At 38.4% G+C, this 26,964-nt stretch overlaps 2 long non-coding RNA genes across 2 annotated transcripts; one reads left to right on the top strand and one right to left on the bottom strand.

Annotated features, from left to right (window-relative positions):
• Positions 1-1,033: 1,033 nt before the first annotated feature.
• Positions 1,034-11,489, top strand: LOC149919110 (uncharacterized). Its single transcript, XR_016464774.1, has 3 exons — positions 1,034-1,259; positions 10,044-10,110; positions 10,892-11,489. It is a non-coding gene; the product is annotated as an uncharacterized LOC149919110 (long non-coding RNA).
• An 8,577-nt stretch (positions 11,490-20,066) lies between these two features.
• LOC149919109 (uncharacterized) lies at positions 20,067-24,846 on the bottom strand. Its single transcript, XR_016464439.1, has 3 exons — positions 23,524-24,846; positions 23,291-23,383; positions 20,067-21,928 (listed from the first exon to the last, which is right to left on the bottom strand). It is a non-coding gene; the product is annotated as an uncharacterized LOC149919109 (long non-coding RNA).
• Positions 24,847-26,964: the final 2,118 nt, after the last annotated feature.

The following is a 26,964-nucleotide window of genomic DNA, read 5'->3' as shown; positions in this document are numbered from 1 at the left end:
GTACACAAATGTTATTAAGTATTTTGTGTAAAATAATAAAATAGTAAAAGCTACTTTGCATAAAATCATTACTAAATAATTGCCACGTAAAATAAATACACAATAGATGACTACTGTAAAGCAGTAACAGACAGCAGTGTTATGTATGAGCACAGGGTATAATTGGGTTTCTCTTTATTTACTACCAGTTACTGTAAACAAGCCAAAACAAATATTTAAAACAGAGTTGCCACCCTGACAGTTCCTGTATTAAGTTATATCTTTGTGTTCAGACACCCAACCATTAAGGATTTGTCTGAAACTTTCTCAAGTAAATTGAAATGCTTGAGAATACAATGAAAACTGGAACATGAATTGTATATCAACCAAATTATTGCCCTTACTGACAACTGAAATTTTCCTTTCTCATATTCTCCATTCCTGTACAGTTGGGGGGCAGAAATAATAAGAATCACAGCTATTCTCTGGAGTGTGTTCTCTGGATTTTATAAACATGCCAAAATTTTTTCCTATGCAGAGCATTTTATGAAGGAGGAACGGAGGGCCCCATATGCAGACCTGACCCGGGAAGTGTGCTGCCTTCCTGGGGCTTGGGTCAGGGACATAACCAGGAAACTCCATAAGCTGGTTAGGTCATCTGACTACTTTCCATTACTCGTAGTTCAGGTGGGCAGCAATGAAATTGCTCAGACAAGCCTGTGAACTATGAAAAAGATTTCAGGGGTGTAGGATGTTTAGTTCAAGAAGCAGGAGCTCAAGTGATCTTCTGCTCTATACCTTAGGGGCAGTAAGGGACACTGAGCGGGATCGGAAAACACGAGCAATGAATAATTGGCTCAGAGGCTGGAGTCGAGCCAGTAACTTTGGGTTCTTTGATCATGGGGCAGTTTACTCAGCCCCTGACCTTTTGTCTGTCCATGGAACCCACCTATCTCAAAGGGGGCAACGAATACTAGCACAGGATCTAGTGGGGCTTATTGAAAGAGCTTTAACTAGCTACGAAGGGGGAAGGGGACAAACCAGGCCTCACAAGAGATGAGCCTAAGGGAACTATGCTTAAACTGGGGGTGAGGCAGATGACTCGACTGAAGTGCAACTATACCGATGCACGCAGCATGAGCAACAAGCAGGAAGAGCTGGAAGCGATTGTGAGTCAGGCTAATTATGACCTTGTTGCTATTACTGAAACATGGTGGGCCACTCCCATGAATGGAGTGCTGTGATAGATGGCTACAAGCTCTTCAGAAGGGATAGATGTGGTAAGAAGGGTGGTGGTGTGGCCCTTTATATTAAGGACTGTTTTGATGTTGAAGAGCTTGGGGTTGGGAATGACAAAGTGGAGTGTCTATGGGTAAGGATCAGGGGGAAGGACTGTAGGGGCGACATCTTGGTGGGGGTCTGTTATAGACCACCTACCCGAGATGAAGAGTTGGATGAACCATTCTATGAGCAGCTCGCAGAAGTCAGGCAATCGCCAGCACTTTTTCTCATGGGAGACTTTAACCTCCCTGATATATGTTGGAAGTATAATACAGCACAGAGGAAGCAGTCCAGGAGGTTTCTAGACTGCGTGGAAGATAGCTTCCTTATGCAACTGGTAGGAGAGCCTACCAGGGGTGGTGCCCTGCTAGACCTGGTCTTCGCTAACAGAGAAGGACTGGTGGGAGAAGTGAAGACTGGGGACTGTCTTGGGCAGAGCGACCATAGAATTGTAGAATTCTCTATTCTTGGAGGTGTCAAAAGAATGACCAGCAAAACTACTTTCTTAAACTTCCAGAGGGCGGACTTTGATCTGTTCAGGGCGCTTGTAGCACAGGTCCCTTGGGAGTCGCTTCTTAAGGGCAAAGGGTTCCAGGAAGCCTGGATGCTCCTCAAGACGGAAATCTTAAAGGCTCAAGAACAGGCTGTCCCTGAGTGCCGTAAGGCGAGCCATAGGGGAAGACGAGTGGTGTGGATGAGCTGGGAACTATGGTTGAGACTCCGGGAGAAAAAGAGAGTCTATGTTCTCTGAAAGAAGGGACAGGCTACTGGAGGAGATTACAAGGAAGTAGCTAAGGTATGCAGGGAGGAAGTTAGGAAGGCAAAAGCCCAACTTGAACTCAGATTGGCCACTGCAGTAAAAGAGAATAAAAAATCCTTTTATAAATATATCAACGGTAAAAGAAGAAGCAAGGATAATTTTCATCCTATGCTTGATGTAGCAGGGAATGTGGCCACTGAGGACAAGGAGAAGGCTGAGGTCCTCAATGCCTTCTTTACAGCTGCCTTTAATAGCCAGACCAGTTATCCTCTGGGCATTTTATGCCTTGATCTGGAAGTCTGAGATGCTACTCAGAATATATATCCCCCCCCAATGATTCAGGTGGAGACAGTCAGAGAGCTCCTCCATCTGAACTGTCACAAGTCCATGGGACCGGATGGGCTACACCCTCAGGTGCTGAGGGAGCTGGCAGGAGTGATTGCCGAGCTGCTCACAGCCATCTATAAGTGCTCCTTGTTAACTGGAGACCTCCCAGAGGATTGGAGGCTTGCTGATGTGACTCCCATCTACAAGAAGGGCCGTAAGGAGGATCCGGGGAACTATAGGCCTGTTAGCCTGACCTCGGTACCGGGGAAAGTAATGGAGCAAATCATCTTGGGTGAGATCACAGAATCACAGTATCACAGAATCGTAGGGGTTGGAAGGGACCTCCAGAGATCATTGAGTCCAACCCCCTGCCAAAGCAGGATCCCTACACCAGGTCACACAGGTAGGCGTCCAGGCTGGTCTTGAATATCTCCAGAGAAGGAGACTCCACAACCTCCCTGGGCAGCCTGTTCCAGTGCTCCGTCACCTCACCGTAAAGAAGTTCTTGCGCACATTGGTGCGGAACTTCCTATGCTCCAGCTTCTGGCCATTTCCCCTTGTCCTGTCTCCGCACACTGCTGAAAACAGTCTGGCCTCGCCACTTTGCCCCCCACACCTTAGATATTTATAGACCTGGATCAGGTCCCCTCTCAGTCTTCTCTTCTCAAGGCTAAACAGACCCAGATCACTTAGCCTTTCTTCACAGGGGAGATGCTCCAGGCCCTTCACCATCTTTGTGGCTCTCCGCTGGACTCTTTCCAAGAGATCCCTGTCTTTTTTGTACTGAGGAGCCCAAAACTGGACACAGTACTCCAGATGAGGCCTTACCAGGGCAGAGTAGAGGAGGAGGATCACCTCCCTCGACCTGCTGGCCACGCTCTTTTTAATGCACCCCAGAATGCCACTGGCCTTTTTGGCCACAAGTGCACACTGCTGGCTCATGGCCAACCTGTCGTCCACCAGGACACCCAGGTCCCTCTCCGCAGAGCTCCTCTCCAGCAGGTCATCCCCCAACCTGTACCGGTGCATGCAATTATTCCTCCCTAGGTGCAAGACTCTACACTTGCTTTTGTTAAACCTCATCTGGTTTCTTACTGCCCAGCTCTCCAGCCTGTCCAGGTCTCGCTGAATGGCAGCACAGCCTTCGGGTGTGTCAGCCAATCCTCCCAACTTCGTATCATCAGCAAACTTGCTGAGGGTGGCCACTACCCCCTCATCAAGGTCATTGATGAAGATGTTGAACAGGACCGGACCCAGCACCGACCCCTGGGGAACACCGCTGGTTACAGGTCTCCAACCAGACTCTGCACCGCCAATGACAACCCTCTGTGCTCTCCCAGTCAGCCAGTTCTCAACCCACCTCTCTGTCCACTCATCTATCCCGCACTTCCTCAGCTGAGATCACACAGCATGTGCAGGGGATCAGGCCCAGCCAGCATGGGTTCATGAAAGGCAGGTCCTATTTGACCAACCTCATCCTTCTATGACTGGGTGACCAGCCTGGTAGATGAGGGAAAGGCTGTTGATGTAGCCTACCTAGACTTCAGCAAAGCCTTTGACACAGTCTCTCACAGAATTCTTCTGGGAAAACTGGCTGCCCGTCATCTGTACAGGTATACCCTTCTTTGGGTAAGAAACTGGCTAGAGGGCCGTGCCCAATGGGTGGTGGTTAATGGAGTGAAGTCCAGCTGTTTCAAGTGGTGTCCCCCAGGAGTCGGAACTGAGGCCTATCTTGTTTAATATCTTTATTGATGACCTATTTGAAGGGATTGAGTGTACCCTCAGTAAGTTTGCAGATGACACCAAGTTGGGAGGTGGTGTTGATCTGCCTGAGGGTAGGGAGGCCCTTCAGAGGGATCTAGATAAGCTGGATTGCTGGACTAAGGTGAATGGGATGAGGTTCAACAAGGCCAAGTGCTGGGTCCTGCACTTTGGCCACAACAGCCCCATGCAGCGTTATAGGCTTGGGGACGAGTGGCTGGATGATTGTGAAGAGGAAAGGGACTTGGGGGTGTTGGTTGATGCTCAGCTGAACATGAGCCGACAGTGTGCCCAGGTGGCCAAGAGGGCCAATGGCATCCTGGTCTGCATTAGAAACAGTGTGGCCAGCAGGAGCAGGGAGGTGATCATCCCCCTGTACTCAGCACAGGTGAGGTCGCACCTTGAGTATTGTGTTCAGTTTTAGGCCCCTCACTACAGGAAAGACATTGAGGCCCTGGAGCATGTCCAGAGAAGGGCAACCAAACTGGTGAGGGGTCTGGAGCACAAGTTTTATGAGGAGCGGCTGAAGGAGCTGGGATTGTTTAGTCTGGAGAAGAGGAGGCTCAGGGAAGACTTCATTGCACTCTACAACTTCCTGACGGCGACGAACAGGACCCAGAGAAATGGCCACAAGTTATATCAGAGGAGGTTTAGGTTAGACATGAGGAAAAACTTTTTCTCTCAGAGAGTGGTCAGGCACCGGAATGGTCTGCCCAGGCAGGTCGTGGAGTCACCATCCCTGGCAGTGTTCAAGAGGCATCTGGATGAGGAGCTGTGAGATATGTTTTAGTAGCTTGTGGTAACAATGGTAATGAGAGGACAGTTGGACTAGATGATCTTATAGGTTGTTTCCAACCTTGTGATTCTATGATTCTATAAGCATCTTTGTCAACCCTGCTTACATCCACTCAACCTGAACAAAAGACCACCCTGACAACCAAACAAAAGACAAAAGACTGGCACATTCACGAAAATGGAGAAATCAGGAAGTTTCTAAAGGGTTTGAGGATTTCTCAGGAATAGCCTCAATATCTCACAGCATCAAGGACAAAATTACTGATACCCATTTGTCATTCTCTCACAGACACTTCCAGCCCAAAGCCACCCAAGCAGTAACAATTGTTATCCCAGCTTCTAAGCAGGCACATCTCAGATATCCAGAGCTTACAGAGCAGCAGTTTCAATCTGCTCTATTTTGTTTGGCTCCAACAGCAAAGGCTAAGTAATATCCAGAAAATTGACATTTAGACTAAAACTGCTGACAGCCTCTTACCTACAGCATTTGGCATGATTATGTTATAACACAGTATAAGAGATTAACTTTTCAATATTATAAATGTGCTGATGAGTCCATAAATGTCTGAATTAAGCCTGAAATTTTTTTGCCTGCATTTTAAATTGAGTTTTTACTGACTGCATTCCTTTTAGGAGGAACAGGTAAGCTATACTAATACCTGGACAAAAAGCTTTTGTAAGACACAGCTGTACTATTAGTGTCACTATTCTCAACAGAGCTCAACATAGATATAGGAAAAATGCAGTAACTCTTATTGAACCAGCTGGTACAGATATATTAAGATAAAGAGACAGTGTTAAACCAAAGATACCTAAAAATCAGTGCTATAAAAAAATGTTATTTGATGTGTAAATAAATTCTCTACATTTTTTGTATTATTATTTTTTATGTCACAGAAGAGCATAAATTGCCCTTTTCATTTCTCCCTCCCACCAGTCTTGTCTGGGGGCAAAAAAAAAAAAAAAAAAGGTTTCATGAGTTTTATCATTCAAACTCCAATATTGCGTTTCACTTCTTTACCTACCAAAGATCAAAACAAGTTTGGGATGACAGATTCTTAGCACTACGTACCATGAAGATATGAGGTCTTTAGACAAAGTATTACAAGTTCTTATCAGTACCACCATATGCTGTAATTCCGAATGCACATAAACCTGTCAACACACATACTTGTTTTCCAATTAAAGAGAAACCTCACAGAGAAACCACACATATTTGTTTCCTTCAGGATGACGACCCTCTTTAAGGGTATGAGACTGCAATTTATCTGCCAGAGAAAATAACAAACTGAACAGCAACGCATAGAGCGGACTTGATTTGCTCATGAGCTCAAGCCAATTTTCTGTATATAACTGCAGTGTCAAAAACCTGTGAAAGTAGTTATGTCTCAGTATACGTTAATAGCTTCTACTGAAGCTACTATTTGTTAAGATACTAAACAAATCTAAACCCTTAGATTTGCAAATTTCCTGTGATATTTTGTATGTGATTATGGATTTTCAGTAATAAATTTACCATCAGTCCGATGAAGAATCTTCCAGTGACTGTTCCCAATGTGTGACAAACTGATACATTCCCCAAAAAACATGTCCCTAAGAGGAAAAAAAAAAAAAAATCTTTTGTATACATCATTAAAAGGAGTACAAATTCTTTTGGGTAGGTGTGTGTATACTAACTGGGAAATTGCACCAGTACTTATAATCATCAAAGTTGTTTTTGTCATTGTAGCTTTATGCCCAAGAATATTAGGAAGAGGTCGTATCTGCTATTATGTGTGCAAAGATGAGTTAAATAAAAGTTAGCTAAAGAAAATCCTTTTGGTTGTATAAACTGTGTGGAAAAGTAGGTATCTGTGGCATTTCAGCATAATAGTAACATACATTTTAGTCCTTTAATTCAATAGTGCCATAACCACTACCAGCCTTACACTATCTTTGCAAGCCCTCAGTGCTGAGACTTGCTGGGTTTACTTTATCTGAAATTATTGCAGCCTGACTGGGGCCTGCTTTCAGCTGGCTAAGCTGAACAAGCAATTTTACAAATGACATGTTAGTTATTGCCTAATCCATTTCTTTTTGTTTACTGCTGTATAATTGTTTGCTACAAACCTAATTCTTACATAGAGAGACATAACAAGATGTTGTTATGTGTACAATGGAATATTTATGACTCCAGAGTAATGACACAGTGCAGAGGAACACAGGCAAAAAAATGATAGCACAGGTCTGCAAAGTGAAGATACAAGACAGAGCACAGACAACAGGATCTTAGAAATGAGGGTGCAGAGTCACGCTGGTGACCCCCAGGGCTGCACACAGCTCATCTCTCATTAGTCAAGGAAATGCAAACTTTAGAGGCAGGTAAAACATCATTAAAAAAATAACAATAAAGCCTTAAAACAAAGAACAAATATCTCACATGCATAAAACATATAATGTAAATTTGGATGTAACATAGAACTGCAGATCAGAGAAGAAAAAAAAAGGAAAAAGAGAAAGAAAAAAGGAAAATAAAAAGGAAAACAAAAAAGAAAAGGAGAAGGAATTACAAATATCCAGGCATGCAGGCAGCACAGTGATTTCAGCCATCAATTATTCAATAATCATGTGCAACAATACTTCATAGCTTCACTTTCTAAATTAGCTTGGATAGTTTTTGTAGTAAATTGTTAAAGCCAATATATGTTGAGGAATAAATTTGCTTATATTTTGCCTGGGAGAAAATTCACATATTCAGTAAGTATTAAGTCCTACCTGGGTAGGTACATGACTCCAGGAACAAGTGACATCAGGCACAGGATTAATTAGGCATTGGTGAAGAATTTTTATTTATTCTTTCTTTCTTTCTTTCTTTCTTTCTTTCTTTCTTTCTTTTTTTAAGGAGCACATTATTTGAACAAGACAATTTAGTCATAGCGAGACAGATTCTTTGAAGCGACAAGATACTTTTTTTGTTTAACAATACCTTAAATTATTATGAGAACAATGTTTCTATGTATGGCACTTTTCAAAAGCTCACTTGGACTATTTTCCCTGTTAAACTTAATGAAAGACAGTTAGAGCACCTATAGGCAAAGCAACATATGCACTTTCTGCTACTGCTCTCTTTAAATTTCATACATTTGCCACATTTTCTGCTTTTATATTTAGTAACTTCAAGCATACTTGATCCTTAAAGACTTAATATCTTTTCTAAGCTATCATTTGTAAAGCTGGGAGTTGCAGTTGCTGGTTATAGTGGACAGCAAGTTCCAGACCTTCATTTACTCTCAGATTTCACAGGGTTGTCCCAGGAATTTAAGACGTTAATCCTAAAGCCATTTGTACCACAGTCAACCCTAGAAGAGCAACAAATGATGTTGCCTGCAGCATGTTATCACTAGTCTAAGTGGTTTAATGGCAGTTTGCCTGCACCATCTCAATACCAGATTTACGACAGTAAGTTCATTTCAAGGTCTTCTACTCTTAATTGCTCATTGATTAGTCACCACTCTTTACAAGGGGAAGCTCAGATTTTAACTGGAATCAATGCTGACAAATGGTATACGGTCCCAAACCCTTACCACTGACTTAACTGGATAGATACACACTTTCAGTTTTAATTCTAAGTATGAAATGTTACCTCACCTGATTTGCTATTCTGCCTTACAGCTACATTTAGCTCTTTACTGTTTTTTTCTGATGTTCCATATTTCAGAACACCCTGGAGTGCACCAATTTAAAACGCTGAGTTTATTTGCTTTTTTTCTGTAGACGTGTTCTCTAATTCAAAATTCACTTTCACCCTTTTCCTACCTGAGGAGGGCCTTATCAACATTTCATACGCACTCCTCAATATTGAAGAAAACAAACAGTTATTTTCAATGTTCAGCACATGCAATGGACTTCATCTGACCACTAGATATAGGTTTCGTCATGCATGTTCATATTACCTTCCAGTTTAGAAAATGTTAATATAAAATGCCCAGGCTTCACTGTACTTAAAGCTGCGGGATAGCCAATTACAAGGAAAGAGGAGATTATTAGGCTAGATAAATCCATGCACATCACTAAAGGCAAATACATTTTTAGGCAGGTATGCACTGAAGCAATTATATTCCAATTATGCATTCTGCAACAATTTTTCATGCTTAATTTAACACATGACGTAATCTATTACAGAGGAATAGAGCCATGAGAATTTTAGTGCTGTGTTGCTTTTATGCTGTAAGAAGTACTGCTGCAGTAGATTTAGACATGATTTTAAGGTCAGTATGCACTCATCTAGGAAAAGTAAAAGATAACTCTTGGAAAGGTCACATAGGTGAATATGCGCTTACAGCTGGAAGCAAAATAATTCCAGTTAAAATCACAAGGTTCTCAATTAGTTCAGAAATTGAAAAGCTAACCTCTTTCTCATAATAAATAATACAGTTTATGAGTTTAAGTTATGTCTGGCAAGTGACTCCTTGGAAAGTAACGCCAAATAAAGCAAATAAAATTGATAACAAAACAGAGAGTAGTGCTTTTGCTTAGTAAACAACATGACTTTGAAAGGTCCTCCTCAGCTTAATAGTCCACTTATATTGATTATGCTGAGATTTTCTTTTTGGCCACTCTAAATCAAACAATAAGCATAACGTTTTGGCTGTTCTACTTTGCTGGTTTGAATTATTCAGAAAAGGGCATACAAATTCTGTATATTTGTTCATGCTATAAGTAACCAAGCATATTCTCTTGCCTCTTCCCCTTGCCCTTTCATTCTTTCACTCAAATTTTCATTTTATTGCTTTTTAAATGATTATAGTCTGATTTCAACATTTTGTCTACTTACTTACTTGTTTGTTAATACATTTATTTTAAGTCCCATACATAAATAACTAATATGAGTGACAAAAGGGACAAAGAAATGCAGGACACGTTAAGAGATCTTAGAATTTCCAAACAAGTTCCGGTTACAAGCTTTAATTAAAACAAGAGTTGGATATTTACTAGGTTGTATCTTACTGCTATGAAAGCTGCAGTTTTGTAACATAATTAAATAGAGAAAAAAGAAAAATTCTTCAATTACTGCAACTGTGCAGTGATAAAGAAGGTTGTAATTTTTTTTTTTTTTTACTTAACACTGAAAATTATTTTCAAAATTTTAAATTTATTATAGGCATCCAAGTTATTCTACAGGTGGCCATAAGCAAGCTACGCAGCAAGCATACACATCAAAGCATTATGTAAGTTTTTATTTTCACCTTCTATGTCTTGTCACATTCATAACTGTTTTGATACTCTTGGCTTCTTTTGCTGGCAAACACAAAACCACCGTCAATCTGTACAACAATTTCACGTAACCTCATGTAATTCTGGAAATCTCCTTCTCAGGCTTTTCTAGGGTCCTTCTGAAGTTGATTCTACTTTTGCATCACCGAGTTAAAATGCTTTTCCACTCTGCATTAATGAAGGGCTGAAGTTAATAAATTTGCTAACCTTGGTGTCTGCAACAGCCACAGGAGTAAGACACATTCACTTGCAGCCAGTGTCATTATTCAACAACATATGCAGAACATCTATCAAAATACATTATATATTATTATATTAAGCAGCTGATATTTCTTTAATATGAATTATTGAAATATTCCATTCTCAGATTTTCTTCTGGAGAGCAACTTTGGAGAATATTAAATCATTTTTCAGTTGACTTCTTCAGAAAACATAGTTAATGACAACCCTGTTCTGGGATTCTCTGTTGAGAATAACTTAACCAAAAAAAATTACATTAGGATCAAAGAGAACATTTGGGACCAATAAATAAAATGGACTACTTTAATGAGTAATAGTGTTATTACTGAAACTTGATCATGTACTTTGTAGACATACTAGGCACAACAGCCTAATATAAATCTTAAGAAGACAGCATGAATATGACCAGAGATATCCATGAGGTTAGATAGCTGAGTTCTAGTCCACTGAAGTTACAGAGATTGCTCTGAAAGTAATGCCTCCTTTTTATTTCAGTGGAAACTACGATGGATACAAAGAGCACAATAAGACTGTTTGATAGAGCAAATTTTCAGCTACAAAAGAATATTTTTCAACATCATCACACCTTAGCAAATATATGCGGATGAACTGATCAAGATACTCATCATTTGGTGGTATGACACCCGTGCTTCTTGATCCAGAACATGGCTCGTCTTTCACAATGCTGTCATCACTGCTGAAATGCATCATCCACCACTTCACTGTACTCACATCCACTGTTTGGTTTGCATGAACTCTCAGCAAGTGTAAATCTACATCAATCGGTGCAATTTTTTCTGCATGGAGGAATTCAGCGACATACCATTGCTTCATATGTACTTCCATGTGAGATGCCATATAGTCAGACTGCTCCTCTACTGCCATCTGTCACATAGCAACAAAATGGTAAAGGAATACTGGTGTGAAGATTTCACATCTACTGCCACACCACTGTATCACCAACATCCGCCTCTGATGTTGTGGACCAAGATAATAAAATGGGAGATATTATTTTCACAGCAGTCCTTGAACGCATTCTATATAATCCTTTCTTTTTTTTTTTTTTTTAATAACAGTCTGCAGTCTGCAAAGAAACCTACCATTTCTATCTAATCAAGTGTCTAGGATGCATAATAAACCCAGTATGGCAAAACTGTTTTCTTTTATGTTTTTTTTTTCTTTTTTTTTTCTTTTTTTTTTTTTTTAATAACTTACCCACTGAATACTGATAATAAGAAAATATACATTTTTTCCTGTTCAATGAATTCAATTTTTGACTACCCATCCCTATGCTTCCTTGCTGGTAATGACAGTTCAGCAATTATGGAGATTTTTACTATTTTTATTTATTGAAAGGCAGTAGTTATTAAAAGTCTATTATCTCAATCATCATGCTCAAAAAGAAAAAAAAGAAAACACAAGTGTGGATAGAGAGAAGAATCATATAGCTAGAAGAATGAAAAGGAGGATAAGCTACATAAATGTATACATCAGATATTCTTTTACAAAAGAACAGTTTCTTAAATGTTAAGTTATCCAGACTGTCAGCAAGAAAAAAACTAAATTTCTACAGATTTTGTTCATGAAAATCAATGCTGTTCACAATGACCTCTTTCAATTTCTGAAGATGGAAATCCATACACAAATTTGAACTCCAAAGTTGTGAAATATGAATGTAAGAAAACACTAGGTGGAAAAGATGAGTAACAAGAAGCTTAAATTCACCCCCCAAAAACAGATACTGGGATTGTATAGTTAAGACAGTCACAACAGCAAGGGGAAAGTGTAATGTCTAAGAGGAAGTGAAGCTAAATTATGAGGCAAATAAAGATAACACGCTAAAAAGATATAGCAACAAAAAACAGACAGGAGAGAGAACAGGAATGAAATAAAGGATTATGGGATAACAAATCTGGACTACTTGTTTACATTCTGGTTTATATTACATACATTTACTGTAACAACGGAGCAGATCTTTCAGCAAGGATAAAGAAGAGTTTAAAAGAATAGCTGAGCAATTCACAGTTAAACATGTATCCTCTGACAGACTTACTTTCTTAGCAAATACCACAGCAGGTAGAAAACCTGAAGCTGATCAGTCAGGTTTCCATGCTGAAAAGAAATGAATCTGTAGAACCATAGACTCGTTAAAACACAACACCTCTGTGATGTCTCAAGGGACCTGAAAAACTGTGCTTGTCTATACTGGCTTCAAAATTCTATATGGCTCCTCCTCCAAGAAGCATAATTCTGCATAATGTTCTTGAGAGAAAGGGGGCAACAACACAGAAAATTCAAAGAAAATGTAGTGCAGCCTAATTGTCTTATTTATTGAAATGTGTTACTCACGGTGCAGTGAAATCTTCAATTTTCTATGATTGGATGTGGCATTGCCTTCTAATCTTTGGGGTACAGCTCTACCTTTGCAGTTTGGCTGTAAGTCAAAGTCACTTACATCACCTGTTTGGCTTCAGGCTGTAGACAAACCTCTTTTTCCTGTAGTAAAAAAAGATTTATTTATTTATTTATTTATTAAGCATAGAAATGTCAATATTGGGTGGTTAATTATTTAGAAAATCATCCAAATTAAAAACTTTTTCTTTTTTTTTTTCTTTCATAAAAGAAATTGAAAGAACCAGAAATGAGGTTTCAAGAGTAGTGTTTAGAACTATGGAAAGTCATAGAAAGTCATTTTAACAAACAACACAGTCATCAATAATAATTTGTGTTTTAAGATAATTTTGTGGTTTAAAAGCTAAAATGTAGGTATTCAGAGATAGCATAACTTTCAGTTTCCCTTTTGGAATCTCTGTATTCAATTATTGATAATCAAAATAGTGATTAAACCACTTTCAAAACTAATTATTCTTTAATTATCAGCTGGCTGTTCCAACTGTGTTAATTAAAGTAAACAGTAAGCAGCTGTTTTTCCACTATCACTACCTACTTCTTGTAACTGAAGCTCTTTACTTTTCCTGATGGAAATTCAAATGCACATTTGCTGATTCTGTCCAATTATTTTTTTTATCTTGTAATCTAGCGAATTCAATTGCATTTCAAATAGCTTTAAAGTGACATGAAAGTGTACACAGATGCAGAAAATTGACACCTCTGCAAACAAATATATATATATATTTGCTACAGTTAATGAGCTAAGCATATTTGATTTCCAAGTAGTTTTCTGGAGAATGTGCATTTCTTTAAAAATGTCTTCATATTCTTTCATTCCTGTGACGAATTAGAAAAAAAGTTCTTAAAATCTACCAAAGCTGAGAAATTACATGGACAGACTCAGACTCAGAGTATTTATCAAGGAACTATCATAAATTATATTTAACATTTCACTGTTTTCACGCTGCTAAAGAGGAAAAATAAAAAAAAAAGAGACAACCCTTCAAAATAACCTTATCTGTCACCTAGCTTTATAAAGTAAGCTTTCATGCATATTTCCTCAGGGAATTCACTGTGGTAATAGAATGAGGAAATAGAAAGAAAAAAAAAAAAATTGACCCTTGGAGACTTTAAGAAACTCCCTTAAGAAAAAGCATGATGTATTTTTAATAAACTTTGTGAAACCTTACATGAGGAGCTGAAGTAATTTAAGTAATATTACACTGAAGTAAATACAAGTGGTTCCAACTTCTATCCCACCCTAAACAATAGATAAGAATTTTTCCAATCTTAAAAGCATCTCCTGAGATTTAATTTCTTTTTTATTTACGCTACTCAAAGTACATCAGAGAAGATGCATTTGCTTTTTTCTCTCATTTCAGAAATTATCCTTGCTCTTTAAGACTAGTTGTTTTTTGATTTTTTTTTCCTAGTATTGCAAACATCACACTGTCCAGATTTTGCTGATTTACTTTATTTTTTGAGCTGAACAGGTAGCAGACATAGAAAGGAGATTGAAAAGGCAGACAAAATAGTTACACAGTCTAATACGTAGAGAAAGTCCTAAAAAATTCACCAGATACTTTGGATGTGTCTATCAATTTCTGGATTCTTAAGAAAATATATGCTGTCAGATGTCATGCTGTGTGAGTTCATTTAAAATACCACAGACACGATAAAATTCAGAGAATATGGAAAAAAAAGCCCTGTTGCCTGAAAGTAATTTTTGCTCGTGATATTAAAATGAATCTTTATGTGTGCAGAATTTACTAATCAAAAAGAAAGCCTCCATATCAAAAATTACTGAAGAAAAAATATACTATATAGCTAATGCATATACAGCATTGAATTTGTTTTTTCCTCTATCCTATGACCACAAATATCTCATACTGTATTTTATCCCTAGCATATATACATGTTTACTATAAAACACTGAGCATTACCATTGCTATCTGTGTTAACCAGGACAGTATCTTGGACAAGGAGGCATTCTCCACTCTAAGTTATGAAAGCAGGACTATTTTATGCATCTAAGTCTGAATTATTTCCTCTTCCACTCTTTCTCGCCATCACATTTCATTCCCCAGGCTCCCTTTGGATGCATTCTTTGGAAATACATTAGCAAACACCTTTGGGTCAAATTCACTCCCTGTTCACTGCAGGGGAGTTAGACTAGATGACCTTCAAAGGTCCCTTCAGTTCAAATAATTCTATGATTCTAAGTGATACAACCCGGGTTGTACTTACACTGCTGAAGTCTCCATACTATTACATTGAGTGTCATACCTAAATAAGCAAATTCCTAGCATATTGTGTTACATCTATCCTATATATTTAAACTTGTTTTCGTCCCACATTTGCCTAACTTGTTTAGACTTCACCGTATTAGTTAATATAAGTCTGATAAGTGTGGAATCTTGTTTAAAGCACACCATGCCAAACTAATACATGAGCTAGGAGTTATATAAAAGCAAGTTTAGAAAGCTGCCTTGAAGCAAACATTCTTGCTTAGCACTTCTTCCTAAAGCCTGAAGAATCACTTCTGTCAGCTGGGATTGCTTCTAATATGATAAGAACAGCATTGCTTCTGAGCTTAGATTGCTATCCCAGCTACAGAGCTGACTTCCATCTCTTCTCCACCCAAAGGGACACAAGCGCAAGGTTTGCTGAAGGAACGCTGCTGTTTCCCACTTCACCACAGAGGCCAAGTGAAATGCAGTGGTTCCCCTCTCCCTGGCAGGAGTAGCTCCCTTGGGACCTGGCTTTTCACTTCAGCCATGAAACCAGAACCATAATACTTCCATGCATACAGCTTGTGGAAGGAAGAACATGTGATGCTAGCTCAGGTCCTTGGGCATACTGCTGCTGCTCAACACATCACACAGCTGCTATTTAATTTCTGATAAGGCTGCAGACACCTTAGGGAACAAACAGGAATCACTCTGATTTTACCTACTGTTTGGCACATCAGGACTTTCAAATTTTAGTATTTTGCATAAGACCAGGAAGTACTTTGGTTGTGGCATATAAAGAATATGAGAAATTGTCAGTCTCACAGATCTGAGGTCCCAAATGTATTTCTGTTCTCTTCTTCATCAGAAGGCATGCAGACATATGAAGCAATATGGGAGTACAATACCCAGCCACCACAGTGTAACCTTGAAGCCAGAAAACACAGCCTTCAAGTCTGCCTGTATCAGGATTCTCAGATATTCTCTAAAGAATTGGTTTTGATACAGTATCCTCAACTTCAGCACGAACCAGGGCCTGGTGTTACAAACATCTCTGTTCTTGCAGTCTGCATCAACATTTTCAGCATCTGATTTCTCTCTTTCCTTTTCCTGTGTAAAATAGTATGACAGGGCTTTATCTTTTGTACATAATGTTTCTGTCAGAAGCCTGAGAGACAAGTCACAACTTATAAGCCAGGCTCCTCCTAGAACAATGCCTTTGAAGAGTCTGAATATACATCAGCAGTCAAGCTTTCTAGTTACAACAATTCAAATACTTTAATGCAAATGAGTTTTCCTAAGTTGACTTTCTTGGCAGGTAAAATGTGAAGGGGTTACAAATCTGGTTATGACTCATATTGTTGTTCCAGTATGTATACAGTATGCTTCTCCTGTTGGCAAAAGGGGGAAAAAATCAATGCAATTCTGTTTTCAGTACTGTCACACCAGACAAAATAAATGTACTTTGGGAAGTGCTAACAAATTCCACCCTCGCAGAGGCTGAGGAAGTAATAAGAAGAGTACAATACAAGAAACGCCTAATGCACCTAAATGATTTTTTATGAAATATGATCCACTGAACAGTACACAAGTCCAGAAATAGGAGACTTCTGATTCCATTTATAGCTTCACTGCAAATTCCACCTGTAGTCATACTCAAGTCACCTTGGACTCCTCATAGGGACAAGAAATGCAACAGCACTTTAGTAACAGCTGTTATATTCGTGGTTCAACAAACTGCTGCATGTGACTTGAAATCCAAAATTTTCAGGGCTGTTTGTTGTGGTTTATCTTCAGATTAGAAGTAATAAGAGTGAATAAGAAACAAATCTTTTTTCACTTTCACTAGGTTTTGCAGGAATAGTGAGATGCCATTTAATTACCAAAATGCCAATCTAGGAAGCAATCATTACCTATCCAGATATGGATATTTAATTCCACGTATAGTATTTTGAGTATTTTTTATCTTAAAATGATAGAAGCCATTCGTTTTTTTTTCCCATTTTACTTTGTGCTTGTTAAATCAGTGTGCTGTTATTTTCAATACCCTTTATGATGATAAACAATCCTCCTGCAATTTTTCACCGAGATCACAACTTCACTAGAAATTTGCAACAAGTCCAATGAGACATTTATGTTTATGTTGAATTCTTTGATTCAGGCTTCTCTATACTGAAGCTATCAGTCTAGTTAAACAAAATAATGTGAACAAAAGAGTTTAACTGACAAAATTAAATCTTTGTGGGTGTTGTTTGTTGGTTGGTTGGCTGGTTTTTGTTCAAATCCTTAGGAATTTCTTCCTTGTGATCAGTATTAGAACTACTGGTTGTTGGGTTGTTGGTTTTCAGGGGGATTTTTTTTTATATCATCTATGAGCATTTAGAGAAATTAAAGCAAGTGCATTAGCAATTGATGAGTTATTATTAAAAAGCTGTAAAGAGTGCCATTGCTTTTAACACATACTTAACCACATTTGTTTACAAAGCATAATTTGCAGTAAGTGCATGTCTACTGCAAAGCATGACAGAAATCAATTTCTCAGGATATGTGGATTATTTCATTTGCATTTTCTGGTAAAATATGCATACTTAATCATTTGCATTGCTTGAAAAATATTTAAGGGATACAAGAGACTTCTACTTTGATACAAAAATGTACTGTGTAAACCCTAGTCGTTCTGATGTTGACTACTATTTTGCAGGCACATGTTTCTTAATAATAATCTCAGAAGTAATAAAATATTCTATGCACATACAAAAAAATATTGGCATATTGGCAAAAAACAAAAAGTCAATCTCTGTCATGAGTGGTTCCAAATTGATTCCACATAACAGTTTCAGAACAACATTTATAATATTTGTAATATTTCTGTAAAATTGCAGATGCAAGCACATGTTAAAGTGAATTTGCTGATGCCTATACCTGTACTGATATTGTGACTATTGGCATTAGATGGGTGAATGAATATAATTTACATTATATACATAGCAGTCATGTGAAATGTAGGAATAGATTAATGGCTTTGTATATGAAAGCTTTGACTTAATGCACAAGAAACAAAAAATATATTTCTTAATGATTTCTCAGCCAATCTAGTTTCTCACAGTGAATGCATCATTACTAAATTAAATTTCTCTGGATGATGAAACAGCTGATTTCAGTCCAGATTAAGTTACTTCAGAGAGGTCTCAGACCATTGTTAGTGTTCTGCACTCATGAATATTAAGGCAATCAAGAAACTCCATTACCTGGGGAAAAATGATGCCTCATACAAGTGAAATATCTAACATACTGCTAGGGAAGATTAATAAATATCGTTACACAATGAAGCTGTAGCTTCTACCATAAAGGATTTTGTTTTATATATAGATTAGATATACAGACAGAGCTGCCACCAATTATTATTGAAAGGAAAGCACCGTAGAAGCAATATCAATCCTTAATGTTCATATTTTACTAGAATACAAATTAGAAAAAGCTATCTTTTAGAGTGAGAAATCACAACTCCCCTAGTTGAAACAGAACAAATAAAGGAAAGAAAATCTTGACTAGCCATAGAAATTATTTTCATTATGACTGACAGTTTTACTTTGTCTAAACTATTCTGTTAAACTATTCTGTTAGTCTACCAAAATTGTTCAGTTAAGATAAGCAATAAATGAAAAAGCGTAGGCTTCAGTGATCAAATCCAGTTTTCAAAGATTTTAGAATTGTTTATTTAGACCAAAGCCTATATACTTTATTGATTTATCATTTATTCATTTAAGGATTTTATATAACAGTTGTTAAAATTCATCTTTTTATGCATCTCAGAAATTTAATAGACAGTGTTAATCAATTGGATGACAGGGTATAAATCATAGAGGCTATAAACAGCTTAGACTAGAAGAAAAGAGGTACACAAATCATATTAACTACAAATCATCTGCAATAAGGGCCATAAAAACTAAATGTATAAAAGTCATAACATTACAGATAAAGGAAAATACTGAAGGTTGCAGTATTGTCAGGTTGGTGACAATGATGCTAGCATGCTATGAATTCAGAGACAATACAGATGAAAGATTCAGTTGGTGTATGCAGATTGAATAATAGTTGCTTCAATTTGTGATGTGAAATTTATGTCTAGCATCCCTGAAAGTGACGTGAGATTAGTTTTCAATCTTCTGTATGATCTGCTACAGAATGCTACACTTAAAGATCATAATAATATTCAGTATCATCTGAGAAATTAAAAACTTAAGGAAATCATCTGCTATATTCACATTATATTATAAAAAGAGGAACTATAAAAATGAGCTTTTACACAAAAAGATTTTAGAAGATTAGATAAAAATGTGAGTAATGTAGAGATTCATCAAGCACTTATTTAGAAGCTGAAAGTAAATGAATATTATCAATTCAATCTTGAAAAGTGCACCAGCCTTACTTCAGAGATTTGGTTAAATGTATAAATGTGTATTAAAAGTCAAGAAGCATCATTCAGAAAGTAGACATATTTATCACATAATTATGATTATGAGATATAGAGCATAAGTTCTAAGAAGTTAGAAGAATACTAATATAGATGTGTTAAGAAAGATTTTGGTGTAACAATTTGGTAAGGGAACAAAATTTTCAAATGCATCAGAAACTGAATTTCTGTAGAATGTTTAAGACAAGAAAAAAATCAGAAAATTGATTATGAGTGAACAGCACAATATATCTGGACTTCTACAATGTTTTGCTCAAGTGACATACAGAAAAACTATGCCATGCATAAGCAATCATGCTTCTCATTGATTACCAACGAGTTACAAATATAGTAGCAAGGGGTAATGGCAATTCTATGGGTTCCACAATGGAAGTGGAGCAGACTATTAAAAGAGAAGCTGACCAAAAAGAATTGCCTGTGATCTCATGGTAATAGCTGATTGGGGAGAAATATAATGCAAAATTTTATGTCAGTAAATGCATAATGAAACAAAAGGAAAAATAATAAAAAAGGAATTAATAACAATATTTTTTAAAAAAACTAATAGACATAACGAAAACACTTGCCTGGTATGTGTAGTAGATATTTAACAGCAAAGAAAGAGGCAGCAGAGAGTCTTATGAAACATTTTACTTGTTCAACAGAGGTCAGTCACTCAAATCGAATGTTTAAAAGAAAATAGAGAACAAAACACAAAACCATGATCATGTCATGACATAAACTCCAAAGTACATATGAGAAATACTGTTGGGTCCTGATCTCCCCATCTCAGAAAAGGTATATAGAAATATAAATAAGTACACAAGTGACAAAGAAGAGCTAAGAAATGAAATAGCTTATTTACAAGAAGAATTGAATTCATAATAATTTGGCTACTCAGAAGACAGAGAGATCCTGCCTCTTCCTTTGAGGAAAATATGCACTTCCAGCCAGTCAATTCAGTTGTTAGTTGCTGCCATGGTTTCAGCTGTGATAGTTATTTTTCTTCCTAGTAGCTGGTATGGTGCTGTGTTTTGGATTTAGGATAAGAATAATGTTAATAACACACTGATGTGTTAGTTGTTGCTGAGTAGTGCTTACACTAAGTCTCCTGACATTATTTTCTTCCACATTAGTACAAGAGACAATGTACTGTTTAGTAATACAGCTAAAATACCAACAACAGTTCCAAACACGCAGTTTTTTCTTGTGGGAAAATAAAGAAAGAAGAAAAAGAGAGGGAGGAAGGAAGGAAGGGAGGAAGAAAGAAAGGAAGGAAGGGAGGAAAGGAGGGAGGAAGGGAGGGAGGGGATGAATAAGGGAACAAGCAGCATATTAAAAATGTTGTCCACTGTCTGTAAGCTTATTGAATGACTGAAGGATAGTTGGTCAGTTGTTAAGAGTGATAAATACAGTATAGCATCCTAGCTAAAATATATAAAATCATCTTTTTATCTTACACAATAATCACTGTGTGATTCAAAAATTAAAAAGAAAAAAAAAAAGTAATCAAGTTATAGAATGTCTTTTTTATTTCCAATTTATATTGAAAACCAATATGTTATACTAAAGGAAAACATTAGGCCTGTCTTTACTCAACTCAGTGGCCAAGTAAATCATTACCAAACTCTGTTATAAAATAGATTTTCTGCCATTGGGTCAACATGCAACTTCTCAGAGGACCATGACTTCATTAAACTATTTGACTTTACTTATGTCTTATGAAATAGTTTATGAAATAACAGTAATTGTAGAGTTGTAGGATGCCTTTCTTGAAAAATAACAGTTACAATGTTTTCAACACAGATGTTATGATTCATTTTGTAGGAAATTATAGACAACTCAATACTGTATTATTTTTCACCTTTGAAGCTGTCAGAATAAATACCATGTTAGAAAAACACCAATATTGTACACAACAAACCTGCAAATTCCTTGCCTAAATGATGTCACAGTTCGGCCTGGTTAGGCTCAGTTCTGTGACAAGGGAGCAAAGGAACCACAGTCCCACACCTCGAGAAAGGGGGAATGGGGAAGAGAAAAGGTAGGGGGATGGGCCTAGATGAGGAAAAAACAGCAGCAACAAGCGAAGGGAAAAACATAACTTACTAAATATAATAGTAGAACGTGAGATAATACAATATAATACAATATGACTGGAATTGAAGCTAATGAATCAAATAAAATGAGAGAGTGTTTCTGAAATTGAAGTCTTTAATGCTGTAGGTGAGACAGCCATGGAACGGAGAGAGCAGAAAAAGAGCCAGTCTCATGATTCCCAGTCAGTTTTATCTTTCCCTCCTAATGGACAATGGAAACAGAATAATGAAGTCTTCTGGGAGTTTTAGTTCACTTTTCTCTTCTGAGACCAGGTAATTAGAGCTATTGACAATCCACGGAACTGCAGCATCGGCTCTTTAACTCCCAATGCACTACATGATGTTATGATGTGGAATACTGATAAAAAAATCATAAAAACAGGACTGATTAACTGTGTATTCTTCCTTTTACTATATACATCATTTCATGCCAAATCATGAATTTACATACATTTGGATAAGTTTGTAGTGGACTAAGGTCCTATTCATTAGTACTGCGAGTTATAACAGAGGTAATATAAAAATGTTTGAAGACTTACAATTGTTCATTATTTAAAGATGTTTCTTTGAAGGTAATAATTACAGAAAAACTCAGTTCCCATTTTCCTCTTTTCAAGGTATAATGCTCATTCCCTTTCTGTAATATTTTGCATCAAAAATCTTAACTAATAGTCTGTCCCTGAATGCACTGTTTAGTTCTTCATCCATTTTAGTCTCAATTCAAATTTCTTATTCTTCTGTTGCTTCTCAAACACCAATCCTCCCAAAACCTTTCCAAGTTTTCTCCTATTTTTTGTTTGGTCTTCAGTGTTTTATGTTTTCAATAAGCCCATTTGTCTGGTAACACTTAAGCTATCTTTCTGCCTCAGAATATCATGATTGTAGCTGAGAATTCATATACCCCCCTTCCTTGCTGTTTTCCAAATCCTCTGCTTCAGTCTGCTTCAGCCAGGCTTCAAAATAGCCACCATTATCCACCAGTCTTTGCAGCTGTCTCTCAACTAGCAGAAGTAAGAAACCTAGACAGAGTATTTTCCAAAACTGTGCCAAGAAAGGAATAATGAAAAGAAATGAGAGCTTCCCCTCCCCCCCCCCCCCCAAAAAAAAAAAAGTGACGCCTAACTTATTTATTTGTTGGCAGTTTGCAGTGTATGGTACAAATTATATTTAATTTTAAAAGGCATTGCTAAACTTCTTTTCCTGTATGTAATTGTGTCCATTTCAGATCACCATCTGGAGTTCAAAGAGAAGTAGTAAAGATATATATAAATATCCAAGAATATCCAAAATACAGACAATCCACAAGATAAGTGGGGAAATGAAGAAGCAATTAGCAGAGGGAGGGAGCAGTCATTGCCAGCAATAGAAAGAGATTTATCAAAGAGATTAAAATGAAATTGCCAAGAGTTTGCTGAAATCAAGAGAATTGATAAAAGTCATTTTACCAGTAGTACGTGGGAAAGAAAGGACTTGCCCTACAAAGTAATAGAAGGCAAATAAAGATTTGTTTGTAAACTTGCTTTCTTTTCTAACAGTCGCTTTTCTTTTTCAGCTTATTTTTGTCCAGTTCATATTTTAAGCAAAACTTAATTTAGACGTCTAACCTTCTATTCCTTTTTTATGTAAATAATCTATATGCCATCTCTAAGAAATTGGAAGAGAGAAAGGTCATCAGGAATAGTTAGCATAGATTCACAAAGGAAAATCATTCTCAACCAACCTTGTAGTTTTCTATGATGATGTCAACAGTTTACAGGCTGGTTCGGCCCAGTTCCATGACTAGCAGGGCGGAGGGATCCACAGACCTGCGTCTCTGGAAAAGGGAAACAGGGGACCCCAAAATAATTGAAAATAACGGCAACGATCTGAGATGAAACAAACTAATTTACTAAATATAGTATCAGCAAAATATAACGAAAGAGAGAGTGTGTGCAAAAGGTGGATAGGCCTCACCACAACGCTGAGGTGAGAAGTGCAGTCCAGTTGAGCCAATGAAGAAAAGCAGATGGAGACGAGCAGACAGAGAAGCGCAGGCGAAGAAAAGCAGGCGAAGAAGAAAGCATCAGGTGACCTTGCCGGGAGTTACATCTTGTCATGGTTTTGGTTTTTTTTTATTTGATTTTCAATATTCCACATCAAAACATCATGTACTGGAATTAAAGTGTTAATGCTCTAACTCTACGTACCTATCCCTATACATTACGGAAGTCACGGGATCTGACCCTTCCGGGGGGACGGTCTCTTACTGCCTGGCAGTGGGTGCTGGAGGGTGCTTTCCTAGCCGTTCCAAGCTTTTTCAGGTTTGACTCGGTCTCGGGAACTCTCTCTCATATCTTGTTTGACTTATTAGTCTCAATTCCAATTAGATTGTATTATATTGTATTATTTTGCATTCCGATATCATAGTTAGTAAAATAAGTTTACCTCCATAGTTTGTTGCCGCTGTTTTTTTCCTTTTCCCCCTACCTTCCCATTTTGTGGGCCCAGGCGGGGGGTGGGGAAGGCAGGGGCCTACTGCCCCCTGTCACGGGCATTAACTGATCTAGTTAATTCCGTGACAGATTTTGGTGGAGAATGCGGGCATAGCTGCCTTTTGCTTTTTGGTTTTTGCTTTTTGGCTCTTAGAACGAATCTTGCTCTCTGCTCTTAGAGAGCAGCTTCGTTAGGGAGCATTATCAGTAGTTCAGGTTTTTGTGCTGGAAAACTTGACCTTGAAAGACCAGGCGTACTGCCAGTATTCTGGGATATCTATAAACTTTGAGCACTGCTTAGTCTGAGTAGTGCCTTTTTTTTCCTTCCCCCCCCTCTTGTTAGTTTCAATTCATTAACCCTTTTTGAGCAGAAACCAGCGATGAACCCACTCTTTTTCGTGGAAACGCTGAGTAAGGGATTAAAAGCTATGGTGTTTCTCGCGACCTACTGGCGAATCATCAATGTCATCTTTACTTGTTGTGGAATGGTGTACGTATATAACTACATAAAGGCACTGATGGAGACGCCTGTATGGTACCTATCTTGGTACCTATATGCAATGTTTAATATGAATTTTGACTCTTGCATCCCGGATGGAATGGCTAATTTCACAAGCAACTACATCCCAAATGGAATAGCTGATTTTACAAACCACTCTGGGAGGAAGGGCGATGGCAAAAGTATAAATATGGGGAGGCATGGCAGGTTGATTATATCACCCTGCCACGATCCCGCAGTGGTAAGTGTTATGTGCTTACCATGGTAGAGGCGACCACTGGGTGGCTTGAAACATATGCAGTACCCCATGCTACCACCCGAAACACCATATTAGGTCTTGAGAAACAAGTCCTGTGGCGACATGGCACCCCAGAAAGAATTGAGTCAGATAATGGGACTCATTTCAAAAATTCTCTTGTAAATACTTGGGCCAAAGATCATGGCATTGAGTGGATTTACCATATTCCCTACCATGCACCAGCCTCTGGTAAAATCGAACGATACAATGGGTTGTTAAAAACAATGCTGAAAGCAATGGGTGGCGGAACATTTAAGCACTGGGAGAAGCATTTGGCAGAAGCCACCTGGTTAGTCAATACCAGAGGATCTATCAATCGTGATGGTCCTACCCAATCCAGCTCTCTACATACCGTAGAGGGAGATAAGGTCCCTGTTCTACATGTAAAGAGCATGTTGGGAAAAGCAGTTTGGGTTCTTCCAGCTTCTGGAAAGGGCAAACCTCTCCGCGGTACTGTTTTTGCCCAGGGACCTGGATCTACTTGGTGGGTAATGCAGAAAAATGGGGATGTTCAATGTGTACCACAAGGAAACTTGATGCTGGGGGAGTGCAGACAGTAATTCTATGTATATGTATATAGACGTGTGCGTGTGATGCATTTGTAATCATTTTGTTTGTTTGTATATGTATGTGTATATATATATATATATAAAGCATGATGTAGCGATGTAGAATAAGGGGTGGAATGTCATGGTTTTGGTTTTTTTTTATTTGATTTTCAATATTCCACATCAAAACATCATGTACTGGAATTAAAGTGTTAATGCTCTAACTCTACGTACCTATCCCTATACATTACGGAAGTCACGGGATCTGACCCTTCCGGGGGGGGCGGTCTCTTACTGCCTGGCAGTGGGTGCTGGAGGGTGCTTTCCTAGCCGTTCCAAGCTTTTTCAGGTTTGACTCGGTCTCGGGAACTCTCTCTCATATCTTGTTTGACTTATTAGTCTCAATTCCAATTAGATTGTATTATATTGTATTATTTTGCATTCCGATATCATAGTTAGTAAAATAAGTTTACCTCCATAGTTTGTTGCCGCTGTTTTTTTCCTTTTCCCCCTACCTTCCCATTTTGTGGGCCCAGGCGGGGGGTGGGGAAGGCAGGGGCCTACTGCCCCCTGTCACGGGCATTAACTGATCTAGTTAATTCCGTGACACATCTGCTCGCTGACCGCAAAGCACCCTGGGAATGTAGTTCTTCTCCTCCAGACAGGACCCAGAACTTGAGCATCCACAGTCAAACCCCCAGTGCATTACATGATGTTATGATGTGGAATACTGTTAACCAAAAATCATAAAACAATGAAGACGGCATAGCTGGGGAGATAGAGCAGTGGATGTCATCTATCTTGACTTCAGCAAGGCTTTTGATACTGTCTCCCATGACATCCTTATACTGAAGCTGAGAAAGAGTGGGATAGATGAGTGGACAGTGAAGTGGGTTGAGAACTGGCTGACTGGCAGAGTCAGAGGATTGTTATCAGTGGTGCAGAGTCTGGTTGAAGACCTGTGACTAGAAGTGTTCCCCAGGGATTGGTGCTGGGTCCGGTCTTGTTCAGTATCTTCATCAATAACTTTGATGAGGGGATAGTGTCCACCTTCAATAAGTACACCGATGATACAAAGATGGGAGCACCTGAAGTCTGTGCTGCTGCTTCAGCAAGACCTGGACAGACTGGAGAGCTGGGCAGCAATAAAGCTGATGAGGTTTAACAAAAGCAAGTGCAGACACTTGCACCTGGGAAGGAATAACTGCAAGTAACAGTGCAGGCTGGGACATGACCTGCTGGGGAGGAGCTCTGCAGAAACAGCCATAAACTGGAATATAGGAAGTTCCGTATCAATATGCAAAAGAACTTCTTCACAGTAAGGGTGACAGAGCTCTGGAACAAACTGCCCAGAAAGGTTGTGTTTTTGCCTTCTCTGGAGATATTCAAGACCGCCTGGATGCCTACCTGTGCAGCCTGCTGTAGGGGGCCTGCTTTGCAGGGGGTTGGACTCGATGATCTCTGGAAGTCCCTTTTAGTCACTACAATTCTGTGATACTGTGATTTTATAATCTCAGGAAAAATAGGCAGTCGCTCCAGAACTTTAGCCTGTGACTCCTTAAAGTCTATATTGCTAAA

This window comes from Phasianus colchicus, chromosome 2 (assembly GCF_987193195.1).
Source record: "Phasianus colchicus chromosome 2, bPhaCol1.hap1.1, whole genome shotgun sequence".
Taxonomy (NCBI): Eukaryota; Metazoa; Chordata; class Aves; order Galliformes; family Phasianidae; genus Phasianus; species Phasianus colchicus.
Note: the sequence above shows the minus strand (reverse complement) of the source record. Positions and strands in the feature narration are given on the sequence as shown.